Source organism: Ictidomys tridecemlineatus, unplaced genomic scaffold (genome assembly GCF_052094955.1).
Source record: "Ictidomys tridecemlineatus isolate mIctTri1 unplaced genomic scaffold, mIctTri1.hap1 Scaffold_634, whole genome shotgun sequence".
Taxonomy (NCBI): Eukaryota; Metazoa; Chordata; class Mammalia; order Rodentia; family Sciuridae; genus Ictidomys; species Ictidomys tridecemlineatus.
Genome location: NW_027524385.1, coordinates 199,756 through 218,680, shown reverse-complemented (window position 1 = coordinate 218,680; position 18,925 = coordinate 199,756). Strand labels below are relative to the sequence as shown.

General features: G+C 39.6%; 1 pseudogene; it reads right to left on the bottom strand.

Annotated features, from left to right (window-relative positions):
* Positions 1-7,645: 7,645 nt before the first annotated feature.
* Positions 7,646-10,180, bottom strand: LOC144374309 (constitutive coactivator of PPAR-gamma-like protein 1 pseudogene; annotated as a pseudogene).
* Positions 10,181-18,925: the final 8,745 nt, after the last annotated feature.

The following is an 18,925-nucleotide window of genomic DNA, read 5'->3' as shown; positions in this document are numbered from 1 at the left end:
TGAGACCCTGTCTCTAAATAAAATACAAATTAGGGCTGGGGATGTGGCTCAGTGGTTGAGTGCCCCTGAGTTTAATCCCTGGTACCCCCTCCTCCAACAAAACAAAACAGTAAATGAATTAAACACTCTGATCAAAAGGCAAGGAGAACCATAATGGATAAAAAAACTATGACCCAGTATACACTACCTACAAGAGGCAGTTTAGATCCCAAGACAATTAAACAGTCACCCAATATGAGACAAAATATTTTATCATGCAAATGGGTCAGTCCATCAGGAAGACATAAAAATTATAAATATATGCACCTAACAGAGCTTTACAAAATGTAGAGCACAACCTGTCAGAACCGAAGAGAAGAACAGACAATGTAACAATAATACTCTTATTTCCAATGAAAAGCTAGGCAGAAAAACTAGGCAGATGGACAAGGAGAAAGAAGACTTGAACAACAGTATAAACCAACTAGTTCTAATATACACCCATGGAACTCTCCACCGAACCATAGCAGAATACTCTTTTGAAATGTACACGGAACAATCTCTAAGATAAGTCAATATTTTAGGTCAAAACATAGGTCCAATAAGTTTAAAAAGATGGAAATCACACAAAGTATCTTTTTTGATGACAATGGAATGACTTTTAAATTCACACTGAAGAGAGTATTTGGAAAGCAACTTGTTGAAATTAAGCAGTGCACTTCCGCACAGCAGAGAAGAAGTCACAGGGATGCTGGAAGATGCTCTGAGTTGAATGAAAACAATGTGTTTAGTTTTCAAGTCTCAGAAGCTGCGACTAAAATGGTGCTAGTGGACTTATTGCTGGAAATACCTGTATTAAAGAAGTTTAGGACTAATAATCCAGTTGTTTAACCCAGAAAAGAAGAAAAACTACAACACCACAAGCAGGAAAAAGAAATTAATCACAATTTGAGCAGAAATGAAAGAAGGAGGACAGGAAAATGAGAAAATCACTACAAAGCAAAAATTGGTTCTTTGAAAATATCAACAAAATTGAAAAACCTTTAGCTCAACTAGTAGGCAGGAGGGAAAAACAAAAGGCACAAATAAGGGCACCCTACTACTATCCTTCTTCCAGCCAAAGGAAAATAGGGAACACTCTAACAACTGTACCCAGCTAACCAGACCACCTGGCTGAAATGACAAACTCCTAAAACTGACTCAAGAAAAAGCAAATTCTGGCTCAACACTAAGGAGACACTTTAGAATTTAAGAATTTTTAAATGTAGAATTAAGAAATTCCTATAAAGAAAAGCTCAGACTCAAGTGAATTCTACCAAACATTTAGAGAGAGAACCAATCCAAAACTTCCAAAGCATTTTTTTTCCTCTTACTTTTTTTGGACAAGTAGATGTAAAGAGAATATCTTCCAACTAATTTTATACAAGTATTACTCTAACAACAAACACCTAAGAAAAACATCTCTCTCTCTCTGTCTCTGTCTCTCTCTGTCTCTCTCTCTCTCTCTCTCTCTCTCACACACACACACACACACACACACACACACACACACACCACCAACAACAACCTAGAGAACAATGTCTTTTATAAGTATAGATGCAAAAACTTCAGCAAAAATCCCAGCAAACTGAAATGTACAGAACCTAAAAAGAACCACATACTATAATCAAGTTAGGTTGATCCCAGGAAAGCAAGGTTTACCATTCAAAAAACAATGTACTAGACCATTATCAATAAAACAAAGGGGGGAACCCTATACAATCATCTCAGAAACACACACACATAGATTACACACAAGACAGAATCCAATAGATTTTCATAATAAAAATATTCAAAAAATTAGGGTTAAGAAAGGAACTTATTCAACCTCATAAAGGTCATCTTTGAAAAATCCACAGTTAATATTACACTTAGCTGGGCTCAGTGGTGTGCACCTGTAATCCCAGCAGTTTGGGAGGCTGAGGCAGGATTAAAGCCAGCCTCAGCAATGGCAAGGCACTAAGCAAGTCAATGAGATTCTGTCTCTAAATAAAATACAAAATAGGGCTGGGGATGTGGCTCAGTGGTTAAGCACACCTGGGTTCAATCCCTGGTACCTGCCCCCCACAAAAAATTATTGTAAATGGAATTCTTTTCTTGTTTGTTTATTTAGTGCCTTGCAATTGCTGAGGGTGGCTTTGAACTTGCAATCCTCCTGACTAAGCCTCCCAAGCTTCTGGAATTATAGGCATGCACCACTGCAACTGTCCCTAAAAATATTTCTAAAAAAATGTTTTGCACAACTGTCTAGAAACTGAAAAACCACCACCACAATTCACAGACTAGGAAATTGTATTTACAAATCATAGACCAGATGAGGTCTAATATTCTGAATATTCTAATATTCAGACTGACAACTCATAACAAATATAGAATTCTGAATGTGCTAATATTCAGAATTGATAACTCATAACAAAATAGAGAAATGAATAAATGACTTGAGTAACTATTTTTCCAAAGAAGCTATGCACGATCCAATGAGCATCTAGAAAAATTATTCAACATCATAAGTCATTGTGGAAATGTTAAGACTACCATGAAATTCTACTCTGTTCCCTCTAGCAAAATCTAAAATAAAAAAGATAGCAAGTGTTTGAAAGCACGAGGAAAAACCAGAATCCCGTACATTGCCAGCAGGTGTGTAAAATCCTGAAGCCACTTTGAAAAAACAGTTTGACAGTTCTTCGGTCACACCTAGAGCTACCACAGGACCCAAAGATTCCATTCCCAGGTGCAATCCCAAGAGAATTCACATAACTAGTGCATGAATGTTCACACCAACATTAATCATAAAACCCCCAAAGTAAGCACCATCAAATACCCGCCATCTGATGCATGGATGAAACAAAACCTATATCCATACAGCAGGATGTCACTGAGTCACAGAAAAGGAACTGATGCTTTAAAACTATGCTCAGGGGTTGGGGCTGGGACTGGGGCTCAGTGGTAGAGTGCTCACCTAGCATATGTGAGGCGCTGGGTTTGATCCTCAGCACCACATTAAAAATAAACAAATAAAATAAAGGTGTTGTGCCCAATTATACCTGAAAAAATATTAAAAATAAAACAAAACTATTCTCAGGGGTGAGGGTAGCTCAGGCCCCAGATCCAATCCCCCCACTGGGGGAGAAGACCCAGCAAAGTGAGAAAAGGAGAGTTCCTCAGGCCACATGCTGTCCACCAGCACTCATGTTAACTGTCCAGAGCAGGCAGGTCACACACACCCATGGACTAGTGACCGCCATGGCTGGTGGCCAGGAGAAGAGGGAATGCCTGCTAAGGCGTGGGGTTGTGGTTTCTTTCAGAAGTGATGAAAATGTTATAAATCAGTGATGACACAAATTTCGAAGACTCTAAATCCAAAGTTCATGTTTTAAAGAGACATATTTTTATGACATGTAAAAATCATATTTGTAACACACACACACACACACACACACACACACCGAGCTTTACTGAGCAACAATTTACATACACTTCAGCTCACCCATTTCAAGTTCAGAACTGAATGGTCTGTGGTGCATTCAGGAGTAGGTGTTGTCATGACCACAGTCAATTTTAAGATATCTTTGTCACCTCATGGAGAAGCACTTTGTAGCTACTCTCCTTCTCCCTCCATCTCTCCCCAGGCTGGAGCACCTCCTAGGGCACTTCCTACCTCTACAGATCTCCCTGTCCTGGGACTTCCCTGTGACTGGGTCATGGAATCTGTGGTCCTTTGTCACTGACCACTTTCCCTTAGCTTATCATTTTCAAAGTTCATCCAGGCTGTGGGAGGGAGGGGGCAGGTGGCATTTTATGGCCTGATAATCCTCCAATGTCTAGCTATGCCACCTTCCTCTATTCATTCATCAACTGGTGGGCACTTGGGTGCTCATTTTTCAGCTATTATAAACATGTGTGGAGAGATTTCCATGAGATCTGCATTTGTCCCAGGAGAAGAACTGATCATAACTGTTTAAATGAGGAACTGCTAAGGCTTCCTTCCAAAGGAACTGCCCAACTTGTACTGTTGGGGACGTGGGGGTTTCAGGTGAGTTCCCTCATTTGACAGCGCTGGCTCCTACCTGGCTCTACCTGCCATCTTAGAGGGTGTGAGCTGGTCGTGCTTTCATTTTTTTTTTTAAGGCGTGGGAGAGCGTACAGAGCTGGAAACCCTGATCTCCTGCCAAGTGTTTTCGTTATTCCTATTAACACCAGATGGTTGGGGTTTTGATGGAGCGGGGATGAGGAGAAGCCTGAACTGAATCGAGGCCGTGGGCCTGAGAGAGGTGAAATCAACAACCACTCTAATCCAGAGTCTGCCAGTGCCTGAGGTCAGAGGCTGCTGCAGAAGTCCTCCATGGATGGTCCGTGGGAAAGGCTGCCTTGTGGCAGGAGCCGGAGGAAGTGGCAGACAGCTTTGCTCCAGGGAGCTGTGGAAAGAAATTAATGGTCCAGGGCTTCCTGAGCAATGGGCGATGAACCAGGGACTGCACAGCCATTCCGTGCCTAGGGAGCTGGAACTGAGCACAGCCTGGGACCCCGTGCAGAAGGCCCCTAAGAAGGACCAGCACAGTCTGGAGATCTGCTTCCGTGTTCTCCAAGCTTACTTCTCCCTGGTCTGAACCAGGCAGGAGGGAGGCCAGGAGGCCACACTAAGCAGGGGTTTGTCCCAGTGGGGTGAACAGTGAACACATGGACAGAGGACATTCTTCTTTCACTCCCAGCAGAGAAATGGCTACTGTCAGAGCCCAAAAGTAGGTCCCAGACATGGCCCAGCAGAACCTCTGTACTTCTAGGTGGGCTTCCAGTTAGGACTGTCCCAGCCAGGATCTGGCAGCAGGAGACATGTGCAACTGCCCAGCAGGGTCTGACGGGTGTGGAATCCTGTCCTCTCTCCTGCTCCAAGCAAATGCCAGGAACAACTCAAAATCCATCTCAATCTTTGCCTCCGTGTTCAAAGCCGAGTGGCTGTGTCATTCCTATCTGGGCTAGCCCGTGTATGTGTGTGTGTGTGTGTGTCCGCACAAGCGCACGCGGCTGTTCAGCATTTTCTGTACTCTTTGCAACCACACTTGTATCCTGAGCACTCCTGATCAAAAAAAGATGACATTCTAACAACCAGTAGGAAGGAGGCATCTCTAGCTACCCCTGCAGATTTCAGGGGTTTGGCGAAACCGCCAGAGTGCAGGTGAACCTGGAGGGACTGGTTTGACTAGAGTGAATGTTCTCCCGACCCATCCTTCCTGCGGTGAACCATCATATGGTGCATCAATTCCGAGTGACACCAGGCTCCAGATCTCTCCTGAAACACGGGAAACATCTTCCTGTGACTGCTTATTCTGAGTGTCACTGAGCCCCTGCATGCTGCCCTCTGATTAAACGCACATACTCCAAGTGTCACAGGAGGCACCTCGTGGTAAATGCCATGTGTGATTTCAGCGGGAAGTAAACTGCATCCAGGGGCCAATCTGCAGCCGTGGGCTGGGGTTTCCTGGGATCACAGCAATGACTCCCACAAGCAGGATGCCCGCCTGGCCCTTTTTTTTTTTTCTTTCTTAAATTCAAGTAAAAATGGTTTATTTTCACATTAAATCACTTTTTAAAATAATTTTTAACCATTGTTTAATTTCTTTATTTTTTATACTAAAAGTATAAAGATTTTTATTAAGCATTGTAAGTTGCATTCAATAGCCTCTGTTATGCCACACCAAAATCCATGGATAATCAATCAGACCCAACAGCAGTTCATACTTCAAAATCTGTGATTTAGGGCTGAACTCCCTTCAATTTGCAGTAAGATCCTACTGAAGCCAGATTTAAAGATAGGTAGTTAGCATAGTTAGGTAAATACAAAATAAAAAATGAAGGCTGTGTTGACAATGGAGCCTGGGAAAGCAGAACAGCAATTGGGGAAATTGAAATGTTTATGTCCCCAAGGCCCAGAGCCCATTCTAAAGAAATGTTAATGAAGCAGCTCCCAGCAAACAACGAGATGCTAATCAAAAGCAGCCCCAAGCCCTTCCTGCCCAGATTACTCCTCCAGCCCAGCTGACTCTCAACTTTTTGGTCTCTCCACCCACATTCTATCATTTCAAGGTAACAGAACAAAGGACAGAAATGCGGGAAAGCTGAAAGAAGACCTTAGCTGTAAAAAAGGTAAGATCTCCTCCCTTCCACAGATTCCATCTCTTGGGTCCCCTTCTTCCTCCAGGAGAAGTCTTTTCTGCTTAATAAAGCTTCTACTCTCCACTCTAAACTTGCCTTGGCGTGCTTCTCTGGTGTTATACTTCAGCATTGGGGAAGCAAAGACTCCTCATGGGTAAATAGTGGTAACACTACTTAGCTCTTGCGGGCAGGTGTTGGGGAATTACACCTCATTTCTAATCACTAATGTGATGAAGAGCATAAGAATTATATGAAAATGATAAGAAGTGATTCTTATTTCCAAGTACATTGTTTGGAAACATTAAAAAAAACAACTTATAGAAGTATACCTGCTTCTACTAAATTCTTGATGGAAAATTTTTCAAGAAAAAGCAATTTGTTTCCTGCTACAGAAGGGGAGTGATTTGTTTTTTTGAGATCAAAGTTTTTGTTTCTTCACAGAATTTCATATTTTGCTAATATGAAGGCATAAAACAATAACAAAAAACAATAATGCATACAGCAGTGAATACACCAGGGTAATGTTGATACTTGGAAATGACTAGATAATTTTGGGGGGATTTTAGAATAAATGCAACAGAGGTCAATAATCACAAAATTTTAATGTTAGAGCAAGATCAGTCAATGACTAAACAGAGTTAAATCTTTTATAGGCCCATTACTGATTATTAGCATTATTGTTTTGCAAATAGGTAAATACTGGTAAGAATGGAAGAAAGGACAATAACATGCATAATATGAACTACACACTTTAAAAATTATGAACAATGCAGAAGTTTAGCTCAAGTAGTATACTAATGGTCTACATCTGATTAAAAAACCACATAGTTCATTGATCACAGATGCATGGTATTAATTATGAAGTTTCAGAACACATTGCGCTGATTTTGAAAGGTCATTTGCATCTCCATTTAACTTGCTTGTAAAGTATTGTACTTTTTATGTAAAATCAGCAGAACAGCAATATTAATTTATATTTTTTTAGTTTCCATAGTTGAACTTTTTAACACAAAAGAACCACATCAACAATGATAAAATTTAAGTAAGAAAGAAAAACTGTGGTTGTGTCTTATTTCTTTCATAATCATAAAAATCAAAGCCTTAAACAAAGCTTCATTGTGAAACAGTAATGCAAAATCAAATATAATGGCATACATATGGTGCCAAATGCTAAAAATTATATTTTAAGCTATATATAAAGACTGCCAAAATTTCTTCTCTTTATAGTTCAAGAAATACATCTATAAGCTTTGTCATAACCAGTTTAAACTTTGTGTGTACTTCATTTTAAATGCAAGAGTCAAATGCTATTCATTTTCATTCTCTCTTTTTTGTTGTATTGTAGCATTTTGATTACAACTGGTTAAGACTCAAAATGTGTTGTTTAAATCTCTGAAATCAAAGAGGGATCTGAATTTCAAAAGTCCTAATTTTTCTATTACAGAAAGGACAAAATGTACATAACTGCAGGCTCTTTCTCTCCAGATATTCCTAAACCTTTACCCTTCCAGCATCCTTCACCCTCTATAAAAAATAAGTTTACTCTTCTTTATTTAAGATATCTGCCTCCAGAGCAGCCTCGCTGCAGCAGGTGCTATCTGTATTTAGTGCATTTCAAAGAGGATGTTTAGTGCCCATTTTAGTCATTGTTCAAGGCACTTTTGAGTGGCTGGGGGCCCTGGTGTCCCCTGCACTTTCATTCATCTGGGGTACTGGCTTTTCCTCGGCCATCACTGCATTTTCAGCCAGGGACCCGTGTGAAGACATGGCAAAGGACTTTGATTCCCCAGATTTTGACTTCAGCTCTTTGACCACTTCTTCCTCTGAAGCAGCATAAGGAGGTCTGCCCTGAATTGCTCCCTGGATTTTACAACCTCGGCCATAGTGCCTTCCAACTCTACCAAACCTCTGTATTTCTAGGATGGAAATAACTCCTATTGGATGCCCTCTTGTTGTTCCTCCGACAGAGACCACTTGCAATGGGAAGGGCCCTCAGACTCCACAGCCCTGCCTGCTTCCTGCCCAGTGTCCAACCACAGTGCCAGCGATTTCTAGTTTCCCTCCCTGAGAAGGTATAGTTTGGACTCCACCCTGGGACTTGCTAGTTTCACTGCTGTCACTGCCTAAGAAGGCTCCACAGTGTTCTGATGCTGCCTCCACCCAGAAGGCATGGTAAGGGCCAGTTGCTATGGTTTTCCCATAAGGGCTGCCAAAGCCACAGACTCCTGCAAAGCCTCTGCCCCTGCCCTGAGACTTGGTTGGAGGAGATTGCCCCTTGTAAGCTGCCCATTCCTTCATGATCACTAGTGAGAATTCTGGTGGAAGTCTGTTATTTCTTAAAGCAAGTCTCTCAGTTTCCTTTCTGCTTTCTGCCAAACTAAACAGGACTCTGTAAACCTACTGATGAACTGGCCTATTAAAAAGAGAAGCCAGAAGAAGATGTTTGTTGGCTTCATCTTCAATAGAAACAGCAATTTTGATTTCACACTTCTTCAGGATTTGGAAGATGTAAGGGTACATCAGCCCCTTCTTGTGCCTGTGCTTGGCCATTTTTAGCACCTCAAGTGTAATGGGGGCAGGAGAGGTGTGGTGATGTCCATGTGGTCCCTGGTGGGCATCTACAGGAGGCAGGGGATTAGTTGGAATGTGCGCATCTGGCTCTCTTTGCCTTCCACTAGCTGGCTTCCTGAAGAGGCAGTGGAGGAACCTTCTACCTTTGCACTACCCTCATTGTCATTGTCTAATAATGATGATGTAGAAGAGCCAGGGAAGTAGGCAGAATCCACATTTTTGTGGCTGCCACTCTGGGCTGGATTGATGTGCGAGGACCGCTCATAGAGCCGTGTGTGCTTCCCCTCGTGAGAAATGTTGCTGTAGTTGTTCTGCTCTGTCAGGTTCTTCCCACTGGTATCCAGAGTGAGGACCAGCTAAGTTAGGATGTATGGGTATACACCCTGGCCCAGAGCCCCCCAGGGCTGGGCTATTTCTTTATTTTTATGTGGTATCGATGATATAACCCAGAACCTTGCATGTACTAGGCAAGCATTTTCCCACTAAGCCACAAGCCCAGCCCACATTTAATCTTATTTTAATAAAAGTTTTTTTCTTTCTTTCTACCCACCCCCATTTTTTATTCACACTCCAATCTATGTGACTAGAAAGGCCTAGAAAATAATAAAGTCTAATGTTAATTCTGATGTTTGGGGCACTGGGTTTTGACAAGATTCCCACCCCTTGCTCAGTTTTGCAGTATTCTTCTTATACTTTGAATTCTTTATAAGAGCCTGTAGCATTTTCATTTAAAAAATGCGATCAATTTCCCAACTTACAGCACTATTTTTGAAAGTTTTAGGGAATGACAGTATGAGAAAAGCATCTGGCATAGTGTGGTTATGTGATTCTGAGAGGACACAAAACCTTTATGAGGTCACAAATGGTTTTCTTACCTAGAATGTGCTTTTCTTTGCTTTTTAGCAAATTTCTACTCATCCTTCAATACCTAGTTGAATGTGGAGAATTCATATTCCCTGCCAGTACCTATATCCAGCCAACTGGACCTCTTCTTTGAAGACTTAGAATCTGAGCAGCAACAAAGTAACAGCAGAATGACTTACAGTGTGCTCATATAGCAGCAGGCTCCAGGAAGGACTATAAAGGGGTTTTGGGCACTGAGATCACCTGGCAAAACCCAGCTCTAGTTTTATTGAACTTTGCTATCAGGTTCCCTTGACCTCCCCAGTGTTATCTAGTGCATATTTTAAAGCATCCAGATCAGTTTCTGCAGCTTGAAACCGAAGCCTCCAACTGTGCCCTGTCCTTACAGCATTGAGTCAGGCTGTCAGAATAAACCATAGTTATACAGAAGTCAGTATAAGGAGGCAATTTCTTTTGAAACTGAATCTTGAGAAAGATAGCCATGATCAGACACCTATGGTCCCTCATTCTGAGATGCCCCAGGCTGGCTGGAGAAGAGATCACAGATGACTCTTGTTTGCCAAGTACCTGTGCCCATCCTGTGCTGAAAGGGTAAGAAAGGGTGCTGAAGGCCACAGAGCTAAAGAAAATCTGAAGGCCATGTCCTTTGCAAACATACTTTTTTAATTCTGGCTGGGCTGTTTCACATATAGGGTAGGGACCTTGCTAGTTGCTGGCCAATATCTCTCCTGAATCCATAATACACAGATAGTGCTGAAAACATGCTCACATTTATGCAAATAAAATATTATCATCAGCTACATTTTGTAAATGGAGATAGTCTGACTCAGGTTAGCAAAGTGGTTCAAGGTCATCCACGTTTGGGGTCCAAACGTGACCAGAGCCCAAATGTAATTGTCCCTTAGACTCAGTGGTGTCACAATCATGGGCATCTCTGCAAGATTTCTTTCATTCATTTCAGATGAAGTTTTGGAGGAGCAGTGGAAAGGCCAGGTGACACAGGGTGGCTGGTGTAGGAGTGATCTTGATGGAAAAGCATAGCTAACAAAGAAAATCTGAGTCATTTGGTACGCTAGTGGATGTTGGTGGAATTGAGCCAAGCCAGACAGCAAAGCTTCCACAGCTAGAGGAAAAAAACCTGCAATCCCAGAGAGTTAAATAGGTCGGCAGAGGATGAGCCATGTGGACAGAATGCAGAGAATCAAATGGGTGGAGTGGGCGTTGCTCTGCAGAACAGTGCAGGTAAGAGGCCAGACGCTGGGTGGAGCCTATGAAGAAAAGTGGAGAGGACTTAGTGGGGCTTAATTGTTTGGCAGAGATGGTGATGCAGAGTCAGGCTGAGTGAGTGGAGCCCATCCCATAAGAACTGTGGGCGGGGAGAAGACAGAGGAAGCACGTGGGTAGCAGCATTTCATTCAGGACCCCTTATGTGAGCGTAGCCTAGGAATAAGGTGGCACAGTGGTGCGGGAGCAGAAGGCATGGTGGGTGCATCCACAGGAGGCAAAGGGAGTCAGGAGAGGCATCCAGGAATTCTGTTAGGAGTCACTGTTGACCCAGTGAGGAAGAAGGGTCTTTGCGCTCTGAGATAGAAATGTGACCTCAGGGTCTGCTCCACAGGGGGCTTCAGTTTTCCCACTTACAACTGAGACAATGGAGGGAGGCTGAAGATGCCACAGCACAGCCTTTCTTGGTTCCTCCCTCTCATGAAATGCTGTGCACTTTCCATATTTTCAGGTTGGTTGGGTTCCATGGGGTTTCTGGGAGGAACCCTGGGGATATTACCTGAGAAACTTTGTTTTGGGAGAACAACAATTTTTCCAGAATGTTCACAGAGACTTCTCTTGGTGTCTGCTCTGTACATACTGAGACCTGGAGGTCCCAAGAGGGTAAGCCTGGGATGCAGCCATCACTTGCTGGAGCCTGGCCTGGGTTGCACATTCCACTGCACTGGCTCACAGGCAGGGGTTTCCTAGCACCTGGACAATGAAAAAAGCATTGATGGGGGAGAAGGCCTTGACCCTTTCCAGAAGCGACTTTTAGAAACTCCCTGCATCTGTAAAGTAGGACACAAAGTGACACCAGCTTCTCAGGCTGGAGTAAGGCCAAGCCTCAGCTTCATGATTCCCTAAAAGGCAGTTTGCATGGATGGGTAAGAGATCTATTTTTGACAGTGTTATCATTTAGTTTTTTTTTTAATATTTATGTTTTAGTTGTAGATGAACACAGTGCATTTATTTTATTTTTATGTGGTGGTGAGGCTTGAACCCAGTGCCTCATTCATAATAGGCGAACACTCAACCTCTAGGCATAACCACAACCCTCATTTTTTTATTTTTGAGAGAGAGAGAGAGAGAGAATTTTTTTAATATTTATGTTTTAGTTTTCAGCAGACACAACATCTTTGTTTATATGTGGTGCTGAGGATTGAACCCGGGCCACATGCATGCCAGGTGATCATGCTACTACTTGAGCCACTTTCCAGCCCTCATTTGGTTTTATACATGGTAACATAACCCCTTGCTTTTTAAAATAAAACTATTAACACCAGGCTTTGTTCTAGGCAAAGAGGACATGGGCATCAACAAAACAGCAAGGAACCTCTACTCCCATTTTTCTGGGGATTATCATTCCCCTGGTCTGACCTAAGAATTCAAGCAATACAGAAACACGGAGTACTGACCTCTTTTAGGCATCTGATCTAAGGTTATCATCCATAAATGTTTTACCTTCTGAATTATTCTAAGACACTCCTAGCCATGTCATTTACCTGCCCCAATCCTATTCTACCTGTGAGATAAATGCCTCCATAGAATATATTCCATTTCTTGCTTCTCCAGTTGAATTTCCTCACCATTTATTGAGGTTTCAAGAATTCCTGTTTCATCTCTACTTGTACTTAGGGCTGTGCTTAACGTGGGTACTTTCGTTGTTAGAAGTGTTAGCTCCTTATTAGACACTAGATGGCGCCAGAATTATACTTTTGATTTTTTTCCTAGCGTCCACCAGAGTATCTGCCTACTCATTGGCTGGCTTGGTTACTAATTTTAGAAAGCTCTTCAGTACATGTTTTACAAGTAGCTTTTAAATTTTTTTAAAAACAAATCTTCATTAGTTATATGTATGAAATTAATCATCCAACTATGGAAGGGAGGATTACACTCACCATCCAGTGTGTGTGTGTGTGTGTGTGTGTGTGTGTGTGTGTGTGTGTGAACATATATATTTATATACATATTTTGTTTTCAAAATTCTATTCAGAAGTGGGGTAAGAGATGCAATTCAGTCATGGCCTCTTCCTACTTCTGTTGTGCCTAGGATGTTTCAGGAGTCCTTACTAATATTGCAGATATTTCTTTCTCTTTTCTATGCTGTGATTATTGTAAGCCAATAAATAGAATAAATATATTTCATTGATGCCAATGGTTATCTCACTTGCGGTTATCCATTGGGCATCTGTAGGCCTAAGTGAACAATCAGTGCTTTTTGGCAAAAGCAGCTTATAAATCTCTTGATAGGAAGAGGCTTTGTGGCCATTTAGCAGAACTTGTTCACATGGATATGATTTCCAATAGAATATGCATTATATAACATGATGGCATGACTTCATAACAGAAATAAAAGTGGTTTAATCTGATTAATTTATTTATAAATATATATTTTATAGATATTTAATATATTTAAATTGTATACTTATATGTTTATAATTTTGAATATATGTATCTCTCTCTCTCTCTCACACAGACACACACACACACACACACAAATGTTTATAATATTGTCTTTAGAATAAGGGTTGGGGGATGAATTGGGGTGAGTGTAATGGTTAAAAGACCAAGAACAATTGCTAAACTTTAGCACTCTAGGGTAGTTGCTGATACCCAGTTCTGAATGGGGCAGAAAGACCACATGAGGCTAGTCTTGAGAAAGGCTTTTGCATTGATGTTTGTGATTTCTCTTAGATATCCACATGAACATGTCTGAAGGTAAGAGAAAAGGACTGGGAATAAAATGGATATTTGGGAGGCAAGGGAATGTGGAAAATACTGCCACGAGACTTATCAAAATCCTGGGTGTGGGTAAAGTTATAGAAGTACAGGGATCATTTTTCTGAGGTGGGGACACACCTATATTTAGCAATGAAAAAGCGAAGTCTATGAAAGAGATGGAGAGTGAGGGCATCCAGTTAAAGAGATAGAAAACCAGGGAAATGTAATGACATGGATTTCTGGAAGAGATGATTCTAAAAAGTAAGTTTTTGTTAAAAAATCTACTAAAAAGTGAACTACAGAGTGACAAAGGAGGGACCTTTAGATTTGATGCCATTGTGGTTTCTGATGATCTAAGTGGAGCCCTTGTCCTCATGTGGTGAGAACTGAAGCCAAATGTGTGAGGAAAATTTAAGGTCATCATAGTGAAAGCAATAGCTGGAGATTTTTTTTTGAATTGTGTACAATGAGACAAAGGGAGACTCAGCCAGGTGTTAACATTTATGGTCTCTGAGATGTGGGGACAGTTCATTTCTGCAAATGCTTGTTTGTGGCTGCAAAAATAATTTTTCTATTACCATTTTTGCCACCTACATCTTAGAATTGATTTTTTAAAAAGTAATATGGAAGCCCAATAGTAATTTCTTGAGAGTAGGAAGAGTGCTGGTGCAGGACAAGGGATAAAAGTAGATGATAGATAATCAGATATGATCACTGTGTGTCATGCATTTGAAAGTATTATGTTTGCATCCATTAACATGTGAAATATATATATTTGTTAATTAAAAACAAATTAAAACTAATTATTCTATTTGATTACTTAAAGATAGGTACTCAACATTGAGGGATAGAGTATCCTTATGGTTTGTTCCCTGCTTGTGAAAATGGTCATTGTCAGTTACCTGTAAAAAGAACTGATTAAATAATTTTTGAAGAAATAGTATGGATTTGAAATGCTTTGTTGCCACATCATAATGATGTTACCTGATGGTCACTGAAATATTTGAAGTGCCACAGTCCATTCATTGTCAAGGTAGTTTGTGTCAGGTTCATCCTTTGGGAATGTAATAATTTCCCTTATTCCTTTACTGTTTGTTGCATTCAAGTCACTGAGTCTGCCCACTCCTAAAAAGGCAAGAATACTAAGCTCCACATGAAGGAGGGGATGCTATTTTCCTGCATTGTTTTGAACTCTTCTATATGAAAGATTTCTCTGTTCCCGTCACATCACTTTTTATCAATGAAGCCAATTATTTGTATCACTAAATACATATTTATTTGTTGCTTTCACTCATATTTTACTATTAAAGTTGTTTATTTTATTGCTCATATTTTTCCAGCTTTCACTATTTCAGGATTTTTTATTTTAGTTTTTATTTCATTTGTCAGCATCCACATGTGGAACACCTTGGGAGACTCTAATCCTACTCTTTCTTCTGTTCCTCCTATGTTCATGTTCATTTTAAAATTTATCTTACCAGATCCTAGAATCAGCACTTTCTCCAGTGAAATATGCACCTTTTTACTGATATTGTTAGGGTAACTTGTGTAATTTGTCAGGCCCAATGTAAAATGAAAACTTAGAGTGCCTGTCTAAAAGCAGGTGACCTGTGCTATTGACATCATGCCACAGAAATCTATTTTTTTTCTTCTGTGATATCTTCACATGTCATGGTACATCTTGTCTGTCTTTTAATTGTCCTTCTTATTACAACATTTTAAACATTTATCTTTAAGTATGCCATAAGAATTCTAGATGCAAACTTACAAGCAAGTCATACTGTAGAGCTTGCACATCCATGTTTTGTTCATTAATATCAAAGCAGTGAATATGTTACACAGAATCAGTGCAATTGTTTTTACTACACTTTGATAACTGTGGACAGTTTCTCCAACTGGTTTGCAAATGAGTTTGAAAGAACCAGTAGAAATGTGACTGTAGATCACCCTGGTTTTCCTTTCTTTTCACATCCTCAGCTGGAGAGGTGGGCTAACAAAGAGTACCTTGAGTGACAAGGCTGTTTTCTTTATGTATTTGAATCTAATTCTGGTGGACATTACTGTGTGGCCTCCCTGGGTTTCATCACCCTCCCTTTTTTTACGTACTTGTGGATAGGACATGGTCACATTGTACCCAACTTTCTCTTAGCTCCCATATTTTCTTTGCCCACTGGAATTCTGTGATTATGGGAATGAAAACTCAGTGTGCATGAGGTGGCCAAATGCAGTATACTTGCAGGTTACATTTATGTGCTGTGTTCATATCTGTGGTCGATTGCCTTCTTGGAATTTACCTTTGAAAAATAAGTAGTAAGGTAAAATCAATAAAAATTATGATAGAAGTAGCAGAATATTCAATCAAGTACAGGTCCACTTTGAGCAGGAATCCTGACTGTGTAGGAAGAGCATCATGGGGTTAGTCCCCAATTCCCTGCCTTCTACCTCCTCCTCTGTCTCTCTCCATCATCCTTCTCTCCCTCCCTCCCTTGCTTCTTTTATTCCTCCCTTGCAAAATAGTAAGATCACTAAGTAGGATATATGTACTCTGAAAACATACTATTATAAAGTGTAAGTATATAATTTTTCTGCAAATATCTAGAAGTTGTTTATCTTATGCAATTGGAATTTTATATCCATTGAAGATCAGCACCCCATTTTACCCTAACCACATTTTTTTTTGAAAACAACATGCTACTCTGTGTTTACATTTTTTTGCCACTATGGATTGAATCTACAGCACTTAACCACTAAGGCACATCCACAGAGTTTAATTAATTTATTTATTTTAAATTTAGAGACAGGATTTTATTTAGTTTCTTTTGGCCTGGATAATTTGATGAAGCTAGTTTTTAACTTGTGATTATCCTACCTCAGCTTCTGAAACCAGTGGCATTAAAGTATGTCTCAATATCCCCAGCTTGCTTACTGGTTTTTCCTCAAGTTTTTTATTTTATTTTAATAGAGTCATAGGAATTTTCTTGTGTGTTTTAGACTTTACACTTTTTCTGTGTGTTTCTTGTGTGTTTTAGACTTTACACATTTTTCAGGTGATGTGTAGGTAATTTCTCTCATTCCAACATTTGAGTCTTTTTTCTGTTCATGCTTTATTGTGCTGTGCAGAAGCTCTTGGCTTAATGAAATAATACTTGTCTGATTATGGTCCTGTCCCCTGTCCTTTTACTGTCATAGCCAAAGTACCATTTTTTAAAGCAATGATGTAAAGTGTTTCTTCTGTGTTTTGTTGTTATTGCTCACAAACTTATGCTCTTCTTCCTTTTTTATTTTAGATTGAAAAATAGCAACTTCATCTGCTTGTGTGGTATACCATGATATTTTAATACATGTAACACTCTGTAGTGATCAAATCAGAGAAAGATCATATCTGTCACCTTAGTAGGATGGGAAGATATTGGTAAATGGGACCCCAGTATTTTCTTTCTTCCCCATGTAAATATTGAGTGTCCTCAGCACCATCTGTTAAGAGACTATCCTTTATCCATTCTGTATTATTGGCCTCCTTCTCAAATATGAGTGTGAAGTGAGTGTCTGGGTTTATCCTTATTCTCTTTTCTGTGCATTGGTTTGTATGTTGCCTTCTATTTCAGTACAACAGTGTTTATTTCCTATAATGTGTAATTTGTTTTATTCTGTCTTTTTTGCATTTGTTACAATTAGCTATATATAACAGTATAATGCATTGACACAGTATATATAAATGAATTATACCTTCACATTTTTCTTGTTGTAGAATTTTCTTGATGTAGAATTGCATCAGTCATGTAATTATATAAGTGTGCAAGGTAATAATATCTGATCCATTCATGATTCTTCAAAATCTCATACCTCTTTTCCTCCCTTCACTTCCCTCTCTCTAATACAAAGTGCATTTTTTTTCTTCCCTAGTGCCCTCCATTATGAATTAGCATCTGCACACCAGATAAAATATTCAGCCTTTGGAAGTTTGCTATTGGTTTATTTAGCTTAGCATGGTATTCTCAAGTTCCATCCATTTGCCAGCAAGTGGCATAATTTTATTCTTTTTAGGGTTGAGTAATATTCCATACACACACACACACACACACACACACACACATACAATATCTCTCTCTCTCTCTCTCTCTCTCTCTCTCTCTCTCTATATATATATATATATATATATATATATATATATATAGTGATATATATTATCCATTCATCTGTTGAAGGGAAGGGTACCTAGGTTGTTTCCATAGTTTAGCTATTGTGAATTGACCTACTCTACATTGATGTGGCCACTAGCAATGTATGAGTGTACCTTTTCTCCCCCATTCTTATGAAAAAAAATTATTTCTTGTATTCTTGATAATTGCCACTATGACTGCAGTGAAATGAAATATTGAAATAGCTTTGATTTTCATTTCTATAATTGCTAAAGATGATGGTCTGTTGAATGTGTTTGTTGATCAATTATATTTCTTCTTCTGTGAAGTGTCTGTTCTGTTTCTTAGTCCATTTGTTGATAGGTTATATCTCTTTTGGGGGATTGTTTGTTGAGTTCTTTATATATCTTGGAGATTACTGCTGTATTTGATGTGTGGTGGTAAAGATTTATTTTCCCATTCTGTAGGCTCTCCCTTCATGTTATAGATTGTTTCATTTGTGAAAAATAAGCTTCTTTCTTTGAATCCACCCATTTATTAATTTCTATTTTTACTTTTTATATTTTAGGAATCTTGTTCAAGAAGTCAAGTCCTAAGCTAGCATGATGAGGATGTGGACCTTCTTTTTTTCCCTTAGTCACAGGGTTTCCATTCTCATGTCTAACTCTTTGATCTACTTTAAATTGATTTTTGAGCACAGTGAGAGATAGAGGTTTAATTTCATCTTTCTACATATGGATTTCCAGTTTTCCCAGCACCAATTGTTGAAGAGGTTATCTTTTCTCCAATTTATGTTTTTGGCATTTTTTTCTAGTATGAGATTGGTCTACATGTCTCTTGGTACCTTGTTTAAATTTTTTTAACTATTTCTCTGTAGTATAGTTCAAGGTCTAGTATTGTGATGCCTACTGATTCACTCATTTTGTTGAGAATTGCTTTGACTATTGTGGCACTTCTATTTTATTCAAATTAAGTTAATGCTTGCTTTTTCTAGTTTTATGAAGAATGTCATTGGAAGTTTAAAAGGAATTCCACTGAATCTGTATAATTACTTTGTTAGAATGGCTGTTTTGACTGTGATCATTCTGCCTATCCAAGCACCTGGAACATCTTTACATCTTCTAAGATCTTCAATCTGTATCTTTAGTGTTCTGTAGTTTTCATTGTAGAGGTATTTTAACTCTTTTTAAGATTGA